General features: G+C 45.4%; 1 protein-coding gene across 1 annotated transcript in view; it reads left to right on the forward strand.

Moving 5' to 3' along the window:
- The window catches only part of TNFRSF14 (TNF receptor superfamily member 14), a 187559-nt gene extending 176617 nt beyond the window's left edge, over window positions 1-10942 (forward strand). The window contains exon 8 of the mRNA XM_068240693.1: window positions 10869-10942. The gene's annotated coding sequence lies outside the window, so the exon portion shown is untranslated. The remainder of the gene's footprint in view (window positions 1-10868) is intronic.
- The last annotated feature ends 2739 nt before the right edge of the window (window positions 10943-13681 follow it).

A 13681-nucleotide genomic window follows, 5' to 3' on the forward strand; every position in this document is an offset into this window, starting at 1 on the left:
TGGCAGAATCCAAGCTATCAAGATAGTGGACTTCACTGACCCACCGCGGATGCAGCGAACGTCCATCAGGCATGAAAACAAGGCAATACACGATAACACACAAAAATAACAAAAACAGCTCAACTAACGGATAAATATATATTAGCAAGTCTGCATATATGTTTCTCAAGAAACTAGCTAAAGCACAAGTAATAAGGTCGCATTGAACTACAATAACAGATCTTTTACAGAGTGACAAAGTGCCCAGCAGACCAGTGTACTGACCGCTACGAAGGCCAGGGTCTAAAATGGGAGTCAGACTTTTATGTGGACCTCAGCCAATGAGTGCAGGCATGCAAATTCCCACACAGCTGAATGGTAATCACTCAATCCTGAGCTGGTCTGATTATCATTTGCTAGCTGGCTGTGAATGAAAAGGACTCCCATAAGAAATACATGCAGTATTATGTAACAACATGCATGCAGGAAATCCAGGGCTATCCGGCAACAGCTCAGCTGCAGCAAGCAATTGGTGGAATGATGACAGCATCCTGAGCTGCCCAGAACTGCAGAGCGATTGCAAATGACAATGAGACTTATTGCGAATGCACAACCGAATGCAAGCAGATAAGCCAGAACTGTCCGTTTGCAGTTCCACTGCAACGGACAGAACACGCTACAGGAGGGATCCTGCCAGACATCTTTTCTCCCTAGATGAATCATGAAATTCTTCTTGAACATTTCCCTCACAGAAGGGTTACATTAATTTATTGCACTGATATGAACAAGTACAAGAAAGGAATGTTTATAATGTTATTAAACATAAACTATAAATAAAGTGCTATATATATATTTATTACTTGTTATTTGTTACAGCTGATAAAAGCAACTTGGATTAAAAAACAAACAAAAAACAAACAAATCTTAGGCTATTAGTAAAGATATTAGTAAAGATAAACAACCTTGCTTATTTACAAATTAATTGCATCATAGTGGAAACCCCAGTTCCCTGTCACACCTCTCAAGTCTCAAAGCCTCACTATCTAGACTTTCCAGCATTGCAGGACTACAATCTATGTATCAGCCATCTGAGAGCAGATTAACAGACAACTGGTGCTCACACATACACATACAAATCACTTGCCACTGCGAGACTATACAGAGACAGGACCTGAAAAGAAACTATGCAAAAATAGCTTTTCTTTAACCCTTTGCATGCAAAACATAATATTTTTTTTCCTTGGCTCCTAAGGATTCAGTACATTGAACACTAAGCTTTTATATCATTTAATCAAGAAAGTAAAAATAGTAAATAAAAGGATTATAGAAAAAAATAACTAATAAACATCATACCCCACAGTAAATAAAAGGGAATAACATGAAATGAGTTATTTAAAAGGAACCTGAGGTGAGAGACATATGGAGGCTGCCATATTTTTTTCCCTTTTAAACAACACCAGTTGCATGTCTGTCCTGCTGATCTTTCTGGTCAGTAGTGTCTGAATTGCACACCTGAAACAAGCACACATTTAATCTTTGTCAGGTTTTTGTCAAAAACATCTGATCTGCATGCTTGTTCAGGATCTATGGCTAAAATTATTCGAGGCAGTAGATCAACAGAACACCCAGGAAATGTGCATTGTTTAAAAGGAAATACATATTTCAGCCTCCATAAAGCTTTCACCTCAGGTTCCCTGTAAGTTTTTGTCTGTTCAAGTCTTTAGGGTTACTTTGGATACTGGGGGTCCTTCCAGTTCTTTGGAATTAGAGTCCTGCTTTAACTTTCCAGAGACTCTGTGTCCAGCTCCATTTCTTTTTGATGTTAGAATGGGAAGGTACTTCACAAGAGAAATCAAACCCTTTAAGAGATGAACAAACTGTTAGGGAGGGGTTTCTAACCTGAGGATAGGAGGAAACCTTTCAGCATTGATTGATCCATTACAGCATTGAGATACAATTTCTAAATATTTGTGTGATTTCCACTGATTTGCATTTACAAGTTTTATGTTTGTAAAACCATGTTCTCCTCATAGTCTCCTTTATATAGATATTAAACATTAATATCATCTCTTTTGTTTAGGTTGAGAAAGAGTTACTTCTTCTTGCTTTATTTGTCAGAATTATTTAAACACTGATATGATATAATCATATAGCATAGCAAACACGATGCGATTATATTGCAATGGTATGTTCACATTATGCTGTACTTGTGCTTATCGCACAATGCGACTTTTCCCTTCTATTGCATTGTGAACCTGTTTATAAAAGGTATACAATGCCTCAATGTGAAACTAACCTAAATTGGTATTACAAAAACACAGTATCACAATAATGTACAGGTAAGTGTGCAGATTTTATTATTAACATTTTCTCAGTTGATTTACATCATCAATTACTGTTAGAATTTCTCACCAGTCTGTAAAATGTATCAAAAGTATACACTCATCTAAAGGATTATTAGGAACACCATACTAATAAGGTGTTTTGACCCCCTTTCGCCTTCAGAACTGCCTTAATTCTACATGGCATTGATTCAACAAGGTGCTGAAAGCATTCTTTAGAAATGTTGGCCCATATTGATTGCCATCTGGAGTCAGGAAGGAATTTTTCCTTTTTGGGGCTAATTGGACCATGCCTTGTGGGGGTTTTTTCGCCTTCCTCTGTATCAACAGGGGTATGTGGGGGACGGGCTGGAGTTGTACTTTGTGCTGGTTGAACTCGATGGACGTGTGTCTTTTTTCAACCAAAATAACTATGTAACTATGATAGGATAGCATCTTGCAGTTGATGGAGATTTGTGGGATGCACATCCAGGGCATGAAGCTCCCATTCCATCACATCCCAAAGATGCTCTATTGGGTTGAGATTTGGTGACTGTGGGGGCCATTTTAGTACAGGGAACTCATTGTCATGTTCAAGAAACCAATTTGAAATGATTTGAGCTTTGTGACATGGTGCATTATCCTGCTGGAAGTAGCCATCAGAGGATGGTACATGGTGGTCAAGAAGGGATGGACATGGTCAGAAACAATGCTCAGGTAGCCCGTGGCATTTAAGCGATGCCCAATTGCCACTGATGGGCCTAAAATGTGCCAAGAAAACATTCCCCACACCCAGTGCAGTTTCTAAGCAAGGTATGGGTTTCGAAGCAAGGTATGGGTGCCCGCAGTGTAGGTTAGCCAGGTCTAGTTGCACTCAGTATAGATTCCTCCAGAATATGTACCCCAGTATAGGTAGACAGCTATAGGTCCCCCCAGTATAGGTAGCCAGGCATAGGTGAGCCAGTATAGTTGCCTCCGGTATAGGTTAGCCAGGTAGGTGCCTCCAGTATAGGTAGCCAGTATAGTTGCCCACAGTATAGGTTAGATAGGCAGGCGTCCCCGGTAGATAGTTAGGTGCCCCCAGTACAGGTTAGTTAGGTAGGTGCCTCCAATATAGGTAGCCAGTATAGTTGTCACCTGTATAGACTAGCTAGGTAGGTAGGTGCCCCCAATACAGGTTAGATAAGTTAATGCTCCCACTATAGGTTAGATAGGTAGCTGCCCCCCAGTATAGGTTAGGAAGGTGCCCCCCAGTATAGGTCAGATAGGTAGCTGCCCCCCAGTATAGGTTAGATAGGTAGGTGCCCCCCAGTATAGGTTAGATAGGTAGGTGCCCCCAGTATAGGTTAGATAGGTAGCTTCCCCCCAGTATAGGTTAGATTAGGTAGCTGCCCCCTCAGTATAGGTTAGATTAGGTAGCTGCCCCCCAGGTTAGATAGGTAGGTGCCCCCCAGTATAGGTTAGATAGGTAGCTGCCCCAGTATAGATTAGGTAGGTGCCCCCCAGTCAGAGGCGTATCTAGAGGGGTGCAGGCATGGCTAGTGCCATGGGCGCCATAGCACCATGGGCGCCATGTTTGCCCCCCCTTCTGTGCTACCACCGATGCCTCTCTGTGCGCAGGCCGTCCGTCACTGCTTCTCCTCCATCCTCGCATCGCTCAGACCTCAGAATCACGGGCAACCGCAGTGAGCAGAGGGCGCACAGTACCCATGGACACAAAGCACTGCACATTTCCACGTGAAGTGCAGCTGTCTGGGTACTGTGCGCCCTCTGCTCACTGCGGTCGCCCGTGATTCTGATGTCTGAGCGATGCGGGGATGGGGGAGCAGCAGCGGTAACTACGTGCCGGTAAAATTCTTGTTCCCTGGTTTCCCCCCCCTCCGTTGGCGCGCTTCTAGTCTCTCGTTCGTATTCGCCGCCAGCCTGCCACTCTCAGCCTCTAGTACCGGTCGCTCCCCAGGGCTGGGCTAGTATTTACAACAAAAGTATATGGAGCGCTTCCTGTCTTTTAGACCCGCCCCTCCCAGCAGGGCCAATCGTAAATTGATACCTGCCGCCTCTCCTTCCGGCCATGAGTTCTTGTTGATGCCGGCAATGCTGGGTCACTTCGCCGCAGACATCATCCTGGCAGACGGTAGTGGCGAATCGGCGATCCGTTGCAGGGTGACAGGCAGCAACCAAGAATTGGACATGTAAGCTGGCAGCATCAGCAAGTTAGGACAGCGTAGGTACATCACTGAGTGTATAGTAGCACCACATTGTGCTGCCCAGCTTCTGCTGCTGCTGCTGTAGCCTGCAGACAGTAGACTGAGGTGATTATTTACAGTGTTGTGTTAAATAAAAAAAAAGTTTAATGCTGTGTGCCACCTTTCTTTAACACCCTCCTCCTACCACTATCCTAGCAGTTTATGTGTCTACTTTTGTATAATTTGTAGACCCTAATAGATTAAAGGGAACCAAAGGCAACCTTATGTGAATGAAAGCTCCAGTCAATTTAACTTATCTAAGGCTTCTTCCAGCCCTGCCATTTAGATTTCTCACTGTCTTCCTGGTGCACTGTGTTGTGTTTTCTGCTGTTGTGCCCCTCCATTTGCTGGCCGACTGAGCCCTATCATGGGCAACTGCATATGCCCATCCCCAGTGTGGCCCTAGCCTTGATCGTGCTCCTGTTTCCAGGAGCGTTTGGCACCTGCACAGTTGGTAAAGCTTGCAACTGCACATGCGCAGAATGCTCCCGACCACAGGAGCTCAATCGGGGCCTCATATGTCCTGTAGCCTGCAACAGGGGTCAGTTGACCATCATTCGGAGGGGCACAGCAGCAGACTGGGAGGAAAGCGTGGGACCTGATGAACTACAGGGGACTGGAAGAAGCCCTAGTTAAGTTAAAATGAATGCCATTAGTTCACACGTTTGGGTAGACTGTCCTCCCTTGCCCTGCTCTACTCCCCATTTGTGGCTTCAACTAGAAGCAGTTGAATGGAAATAAAAAAAAAAAGTGGCGCATCCTCGGTTCACTCCATACTTACTTTATTCCATAGCAACCACCCGGTAGTACAGGCGTAACCAGGGGCATTCTAGCAATGCATTTAATGCTTATTAAATATAAAGTATTTAATAAGATCATAGTGACTGTCACCAGAGGAGCTTACAATCTAATTGTTACCCATAGTCATACTTTAGTGTCACGATATATTATTATTATTACATATTTATATAGCAGTGACATCTTCTGCGGCACTTTTTTTCCCTGAAGGGCATGATGGCAGCATGTATCACATGGTGTATGGTCTATAGGCATATGGAGTGTGTGTGTGTGTGTGTGTGTGTGTGTGTGTGTGTGTGTGTGTGTGTGCGTGTGCGTGTGCGTGTGCGTGTGCGTGTGCGTGTGCGTGTGCGTGTGCGTGTGCGTGTGTGTGTGTGTGTGTGTGTGTGTGTGTGTGTGTGTGTGTGTGTGTGTGTGTGTGTGTGTGTGTGTGTGTCATGGGGTGGGGACAGGTTTTCTTGCCCGGGGTAACTAAAAAAAGGCTAGAAATTGCCCTGTCTGGATGCAGGTTCTATTATCTGGAGGCATGTAACCATTTGATTTTTTTTATCTAAGCATGTGACTATTTATTTAATTTTGAAGCACAAGGCTACTTAATGGTAATGCAATAGCGGTATTTCCAAAAAAAGCAACTAGTGATAACCCGCAATAAAAAAAAAAAACAGTCAACAACAAGGGTATGTGAGAAATGGTGCTGTTTTTACAGAAGGGGGCTCGGATGGGCGGGGCGCAATTTCAGTGTTTGCCATAGGCGCCATATTACACAGATACGCCACTGCCCCCAGTATAGGTTAGATTAGGTAGGTGCCCCCCAGTATAGGTTAGATTAGGTAGGTGCCCCCCAGTATAGGTTAGATTAGGTAGGTGCCCCCCAGTATAGGTTAGATTAGGTAGGTGCCCCCAGTATAGGTTAGATAGGTAGCTGCCACCCAGTATAGGTTAGATTAGGTAGGTGCCCCCAGTATAGGTTAGATAGGTAGCTGCCACCCAGTTTAGGTTAGATAGGTAGGTGCCCCTCAGTATAGGTTAATAGGTAGGTGCCCCCCAGTATAGGTTAGATAGGTAGGTGCCCCAGTATAGGTTAGATTAGGTAGCTGCCCCCTCAGTATAGGTTAGATTAGGTAGCTGCCCCCCAGGTTAGATAGGTAGGTGCCCCCCAGTATAGGTTAGATTAGGTAGGTGCCCCCCAGGATAGGTTAGATAGGTAGGTGCCCCCAGTATAGGTTAGATTAGGTAGGTGCCCCCAGTATAGGTTAGATTAGGTAGGTGCCCCCCAGTATAGGTTAGATTAGGTAGGTGCCCCCCAGGATAGGTTAGATAGGTAGCTGCCCCAGTATAGGTTAGGTAGGTGCCCCCCATGATGGAGGGGGGAGCCGCGGGGAGGGCAGCCCGACCTCTCCCTCCCTTCCTCTCCCCGGGCCGCCCTCCGTGCGATCCCCCCTCGGAGTGCAGAGTAATGCAGCAGGGAAGCGCTATGCAAAACTACTCACCTTGCTGGCTCCAAGCGCTGCTCTCTCGCCACCAGTCTCCTCTCTGCCTACACGCTGATACACACACACGCTGCTAAACGGGAAGCAGCGTGGGTGTGTATCAGCGTGTAGGCAGAGAGGAGACTGGCGGCGAGAGAGCAGCGCAGCGCTTGGAGCCACAAATACTTATTTGTGCAATAATATATTTTTCCCCCTGATACAAAATTAACACCTTACCAGAATCAACAAGAACAAATTCACCATGCACTCTTCTCTCTTACCAGTAGAGGTCAGTGTTACTCTACAATTACGTACACTGGCATCTAGCATCCTTGCCAAATTGTAACATTTTAGCTTTATTAGCTTTATTGTGCCTTATGACCTATATATATATATGTATGTATATATATATGTATATATATATATATATATATATATATATATATATATATATATATATATATATATATACACATACAGGATCTTCTAAAAAAAATTAGCATATTGTGATAAAGTTCATTATTTTCTGTAATGTACTGATAAACATTAGACTTTCATATATTTTAGACTCAAATACACACAACTGAAGTAGTTCAAGCCTTTTATTGTTTTAATATTGATGATTTTGGCATACAGCTCATGAAAACCCAAAATTCCTATCTCAAAAAATTAGCATATTTCATCCGACCAATAAAAGAAAAGTGTTTTTAAAACAAAAAAAGTCAACCTTCAAATTATTATGTTCAGTTATGCACTCAATACTTGGTCGGGAATCCTTTTGCAGAAATTACTGCTTCAATGCGGCGTGACATGGAGGCAATCAGCCTGTGGCACTGCTCAGGTGTTATGGAGGCCCAGGATGCTTCGATAGCGGCCTTAAGCTCATCCAGAGTGTTGGGTCTTGCATCTCTCAACTTTCTCTTCACAATATCCCACAGATTCTCTATGGGGTTCAGGTCAGGAGAGTTGGCAGGCCAATTGAGCACAGTAACACCATGGTCAGTAAACCATTTAACAGTGGTTTTGGCATTGTGAGCAGGTGCCAGGTCGTGCTGAAAAATGAAATCTTCATCTCCATAAAGCTTTTCAGCAGATGGAAGCATGAAGTGCTCCAAAATCTCCTGATAGCTAGCTGCATTGACCCTGCCCTTGATAAAACACAGTAGACTAACACCAGCAGCTGACATGGCACCCCAGACTATCATTGACTGTGGGTACTTGACACTGGACTTCAGGCATTTTGGCATTTCCCTCTCCCCAGTCTTCCTCCAGACTCTAGCACCTTGATTTCCGAATAACATGTAAAAGTTGCTTTCATCCGAAAAAAGTACTTTGGACCACTGAGCAACAGTCCAGTGCTGCTTCTCTGTAGCCCAGGTCAGGCGCTTCTGCCGCTGTTTCTGGTTCTAAAGTGGGTTCATGCTTCCATCTGCTGAAAAGCTTTATGGAGATGAAGATTTCATTTCAGCACGACCTGGCACCTGCTCACAGTGCCAAAACCACTGGTAAATGGTTTACTGACCATGGTATTACTGTGCTCAATTAGCCTGCCAACTCTCCTGACCTGAACCCCATAGAGAATCTGTGGGATATTGTGAAGAGAAAGTTGAGAGACGCAAGACCCAACACTCTGGATGAGCTTAAGGCTGCTATCGAACCATCCTGGGCCTCCATACAGGGGCGTAACTAGGCCCCACCGGGCCCCCCTGCAGATTTTCAGAGCGGGCCCCCTCCCCCCCTGGGGCCCGCTCGTGGCCGGTTTTTGGGTGCTGGAGGGGTGGCAGCATGAGGGGAAAGCCTTGCCCACAGTCGGCGGGGAGAGGGGAAGTTCCCCCCTCTCACTCACCTCGGGGCTCTCCCCTCTGCGCTCCCCTCCAGCTAGTTAGTGTGTGGGCAAAGGCCAGTGGGCAGCGAGCGGCGGGCAGATACATACCTTCTTCCGTGCGTTCCATCGGAGACTTCTCGCTCTAGCGGCTGACGTCACTTCCGGAAGCGGAAGTGACGTCAGCCGCTAGAGCGAGAAGTCTCCGATGGAACGCACGGAAGAAGGTATGTATCTGCCCGCCGCTCGCTGCCCACTGGCCTTTGCCCACACATTAACTAGCTGGAGGGGAGAGCCCCGAGGTGAGTGAGAGGGGGGAACTTCCCCTCTCCCCGCCGACTGTGGGCAAGGCTTTCCCCTCATGCTGCCACCCCTCCAGCCCCCAAAAAACGGCCCCGAGCGGGCCCCAGGGGGGGGGCGGGCCCCCCCGCGGGCGCAGGCGCTGCAGGGCCTATTGCTACGCCCCTGCCTCCATAACAACTGAGCAGTGCCACAGGCTGATTGCCTCCATGCCACGCCCCATTGAAGCAGTCATTTCTGCAAAAGGATTCCCGACCAAGTATTGAGTGCATAACTGAACATAATTATTTGAAGGTTGACTTTTTTTGTTTTAAAAACACTTTTCTTTTATTGGTCGGATGAAATATGCTAATTTTTTGAGATGAGATGAGAATGCTAATTTTTTTAGAAGGCTTGAACTACTTCAGTTGTGTGTATTTGAATCTAAAATATATGAAAGTCTAATGTTTATCAGTACATTACAGAAAATAATGAACTTTATCACAATATGCAAATTTTTTGAGAAGATCCTGTATATACATACACACACACATACATACATACATACATACATACATACATACATACATACATATATATATATATATATATATATATATATATATATATATATATATATATATATATATATTACCACACTTAGATTTTACCGATTTTTAGTCTCACATAAAAAAAATCTAGAAACATGCCTGAAGAAGGGGACTAGACCCCAGAAAGCTTGCATCATTTAACTCTATTAGATAGCCATTAAAAGGTATTATTTTTTACAAAACGTTGTTTTTTTCTACCTATATAATTTGTTTGGCTGACACGGTGCAGAAACTTTTTTGCTACTAGTCTCACAAATAACTTTATTTCCCCTCCGGCTCCATTTATAAATACACTCCCTCCCTTCCTGCCCTTAACAAATATGGCCGCATAGAAACCGGATATGTACACTTACGTACGTACACACACATGCCGGCATAATGGGCGGAAAGACCAGCACAGCAGGTGCCAAGCGTGTATTGGACCCCTAGCTGGTAAGTGCCATTTTTACAATACTTTGATGCCATTTGTTTCCCTTACATCAGGGGTCTCAAACTCAATATACCTGGGGGGCCGCAGGAGGCAAAGTCAGGATGAGGCTGGGCCGCATAAGGAATTTCACAATCGCAGTGCCTCACCGCCTCTGACCGCCCCTCACTCTTCCTTCACAGAGAGGGGAGGGGCGGGGAGAGGCAGCGATGCGCGACGATTGACGTCAGGAGGGGCAGAGCTGAAGTTGAAAGCTCTGCCCCTTCCAGGAAATGCCGGCGGATGGCCCCCTGGGCGATTTGGGGGCTCTGCAGCCCTCGTTTAGCGGCAGGGATGCGGCGGATTACTTGGGAGCACTGAAGCAAACTATAAGGAAGCTTTTGCCAGCGAGGGCCACAAAATATTGTATCGAGGGCCGCAAATGGCCCGCGGGTTACGAGTTTGAGACCCCTGCTTACATGTACTATTAATGTTTTCATTGCAATCCAATTATCCCTATGTCACCATCTTCTGCCCCCATCTTCCTTGCTATTGTCATTACCCTCCCATTACCATTTATTCACTATTCTGTCAGCGTGGGTATGTGTTTACATGTGCATAAGGGTATATACAGTATTTGTGCACATACACATGGTTTATATAGATATTGATATACCCCCAAACAAATTGAATTGTCAATTATGATCTCTAATTAAGTTCATGCCTTCATGCACATTTTTATCTTTTGTTGGTTGTTTTTTTTATGTGTTTTTTATGATCCAATTATTATTATTATTATTAGTTTATCATATGTTATGCAAATCATCATTCAACAAATACCGCCACGTTTTGTCATGACCCCCATCACCCCAGATATGTACCCCAATAACGCCACACACAGCTATCTGATTTTGCTTTTAGTCTCTGTCATTTTCAGTGTGATACTCCTGTTGTTTTATTGCCTGAGGAAGCGGGATTATGCCTGTGAAACGCGTTGCCAATTGTTTCTAGGAGTGAATAAATTGATACTACTTCAATCGACAGCATCATGTCTGTTTTGGGTTGGTTGGTCCACCACCGCCTCCCGAACGTTTTAAACGTTTTTAGCAAATTTTATCCTTTTGGCGCCTCTGTACATCTCTACAAATTAAGATATCCACCCCAGGTGGAGGGGTGCTACACCCTTTTTTCTTCTATCCACAGAGAGTGACATCTTAGTCCTGAGTGGGGACAGGCCTAAACTCCCCTCCTGCCTCTACAGTGGTTACCTTGGCGGTAACCCTGGTTTGTAAATATAATACTTACGATTCATTATTACTTTCTTTTTCCAATACATACTACACTATATTGGGCTCTCGGTTTTCTGCTTTACACCCCTAAATGCGTTGAAGCAACTGCCATGTGATTGGTTGATTAGATAATTGCATTACTGAGAAATTGAACAGGTGTTCCTAATAATCCTTTAGGTGAGTGTATGTCAACACCAAAGCAACAAGCCTGTATATCATTGGAAGTTGCTATTGTACAATGTGTGATTCATGGTTGCATTTATACCTTATATTACATATTATGGGTGTACAGAATCAGGGACATTGCTAGCCCTAAAGAGCAGTGGCACATGCCACGGATCTATTCTGGGGTGCCCCAGATGTCCCCCAGGCAGAGTCAGGAAGCGGGCGGCAGTACTCGACTTCGGCCGCTTGGTCTCCAGATTCTGCAGACATCTTGCTGTGGTGCCTTTATGGGCTTATGCTGGGTACTATGGTTCATCTATGGTGGTATGCTGGGAGCTATGTTGCCTCTATGGGGGCATACTGGGTGCTGTGGCTCCAAGCTGAGTGCTGTGGTCCCTTTATGGGGGCATGCAGGGAGCTTAGTTGTTCTATGGGGGCATGCTGTGGTACCTCAATGGGAGTCCCATGTGAGCATAGGAGGGGGTCCACTAGGTCAGGGAATGCTATGGGAGAACTGCCAGACAGCCTGGCAGCAGGCCAGCCCACCCAGCAGAAAGCTAGACCAGCCAGCACAGAAGCCAGTTAACTCTGCCTATTTATGTTTAAGTGACAGTGCCTATTTATGTGATATGCTGCATTTTTTTTGGGGGGGGGGGGGAGGGGGGTTGCATTCATGGAGAGGGAGGCTTAAGGGCTCTTTCACACCAGAGCCCTTTTTACGCGTTTTAACGCAAGGTCTATACTTGCCTTAACCAAGGTAAAAGGAAAGTCCATAGACTTTCCTTTTATCTTTCACACCCGACGCTGCGTTTCGATACGTTGCGATATGACGCATCCCGGCGCACTTTATTGCCGGGAATCGCCGTTTCCCCTTCGGGTGAATTAACTACTACCGCCGCTACTCAGCGTCGCACCGGAGTTTCCCGACGACACGCCGCAACGCCTGCAGGAGCCGTTCTCCTGCACGTTTCTGATGTGTAACAGGCCCAGAGGCGTCTGAGCCATTAGGCAGCTATAAATTCTTGCCTAGGGCGACAGGAGGAGGGAAGGGCGACAGGAGGAGGGAAAGGCGCTGCTGAACTGAGTAGTGAGAGGAGAAATGCCTCTCAACTCACTCAGGTATCAGGTTACACAGCAGCAGCAGCAGCAGCAGCAGCAGCAGCGCCTGACTCATGACTGATTTACTGACTGATTCATTCATTTCCTTCAGCTCAATGATTCAAAGAACCACAGTAATGAATGAGTCAGTGAGAGAAGGCACTCATCCTAGTCAGGGATCTGAGTACAGCATCAGCTCCTGAGATTCATTTAGTCCCTCTCTCTGCTACTGGTAACTGCGTGGAAGTAGAGACTGTAGCAGCCAGGCATTGACTGCCCCCCAGGCCGCCTTTCATTCAGTGATTTAGGGTTGGTCCTGTGTCTGCTGTATTCAGGTTTGTTGTTGTAAGGCATTGTAAGGCTAGGCTAGCTGATAAAAGTGCAATTAGAGGGCAGGCAAGCTGGTAAATATACACAGCATGATGCAGAGGAGGGTCCATGGGAAAAAATCTGTCTGGTCTCTCCCCATTGTTAAAATGACTGCATGTGCAGATAAGGTGTTAAACAGGTTGAAAAGTTTTGACAGTCCCTAGACTCCAGGAGGGCTGCTTTCTGACTTGTGTGGGAGACTGGCAGGGACAGCAGTCCTATTACCAGCAACTAGTCTCTGTGTAATGTGGTACTGCAATACGCCACAGGATTTCTCGCCTGGAGTGACAAAATGGCTAGAGACACCCCTGAACAGACCTTATCCAACATTTTGCTTAGCAGGCCTACTTAGACCATTGTTAAGCTCATGTAAATTTGGCCCAGATTCTGGTGTGTGGCCACACCCATTTTTGGCTGGAGTGCCCAAAAGTACCCCAGATCTTTTAGAATCCTAGCAACGCCCCTGAACAGAACTACCACACACTCAAATCTTTCTGCAACAGTAACCAGCTACACCATGTAATTACAATGGAACCGTACACACCTGCAGACTAAATGCAATAATATGAATGGGCACATTGTCGGCATATTGCAGCGCATTGCTGTACAATTATAAATAACATAACGTACCACAACATGCATAGTTTGGACACATCCTTAAAACCTATTTCCAGGCACATATTTTCATAGTCCTTTCATCTGTTTATAAGTTCTGTTATTAGTTGATATCTTAAAGTGCTTAGAAAATGGGACCCACCTTCCTGCAGTGTGTTTACACTGGGCCAAGAAACAGTTTCAGGCTCTGTTCCCACTTGTTGCGGACCACATG

This window comes from Hyperolius riggenbachi, chromosome 6 (genome assembly GCF_040937935.1).
Source record: "Hyperolius riggenbachi isolate aHypRig1 chromosome 6, aHypRig1.pri, whole genome shotgun sequence".
Classification (NCBI taxonomy): domain Eukaryota; kingdom Metazoa; phylum Chordata; class Amphibia; order Anura; family Hyperoliidae; genus Hyperolius; species Hyperolius riggenbachi.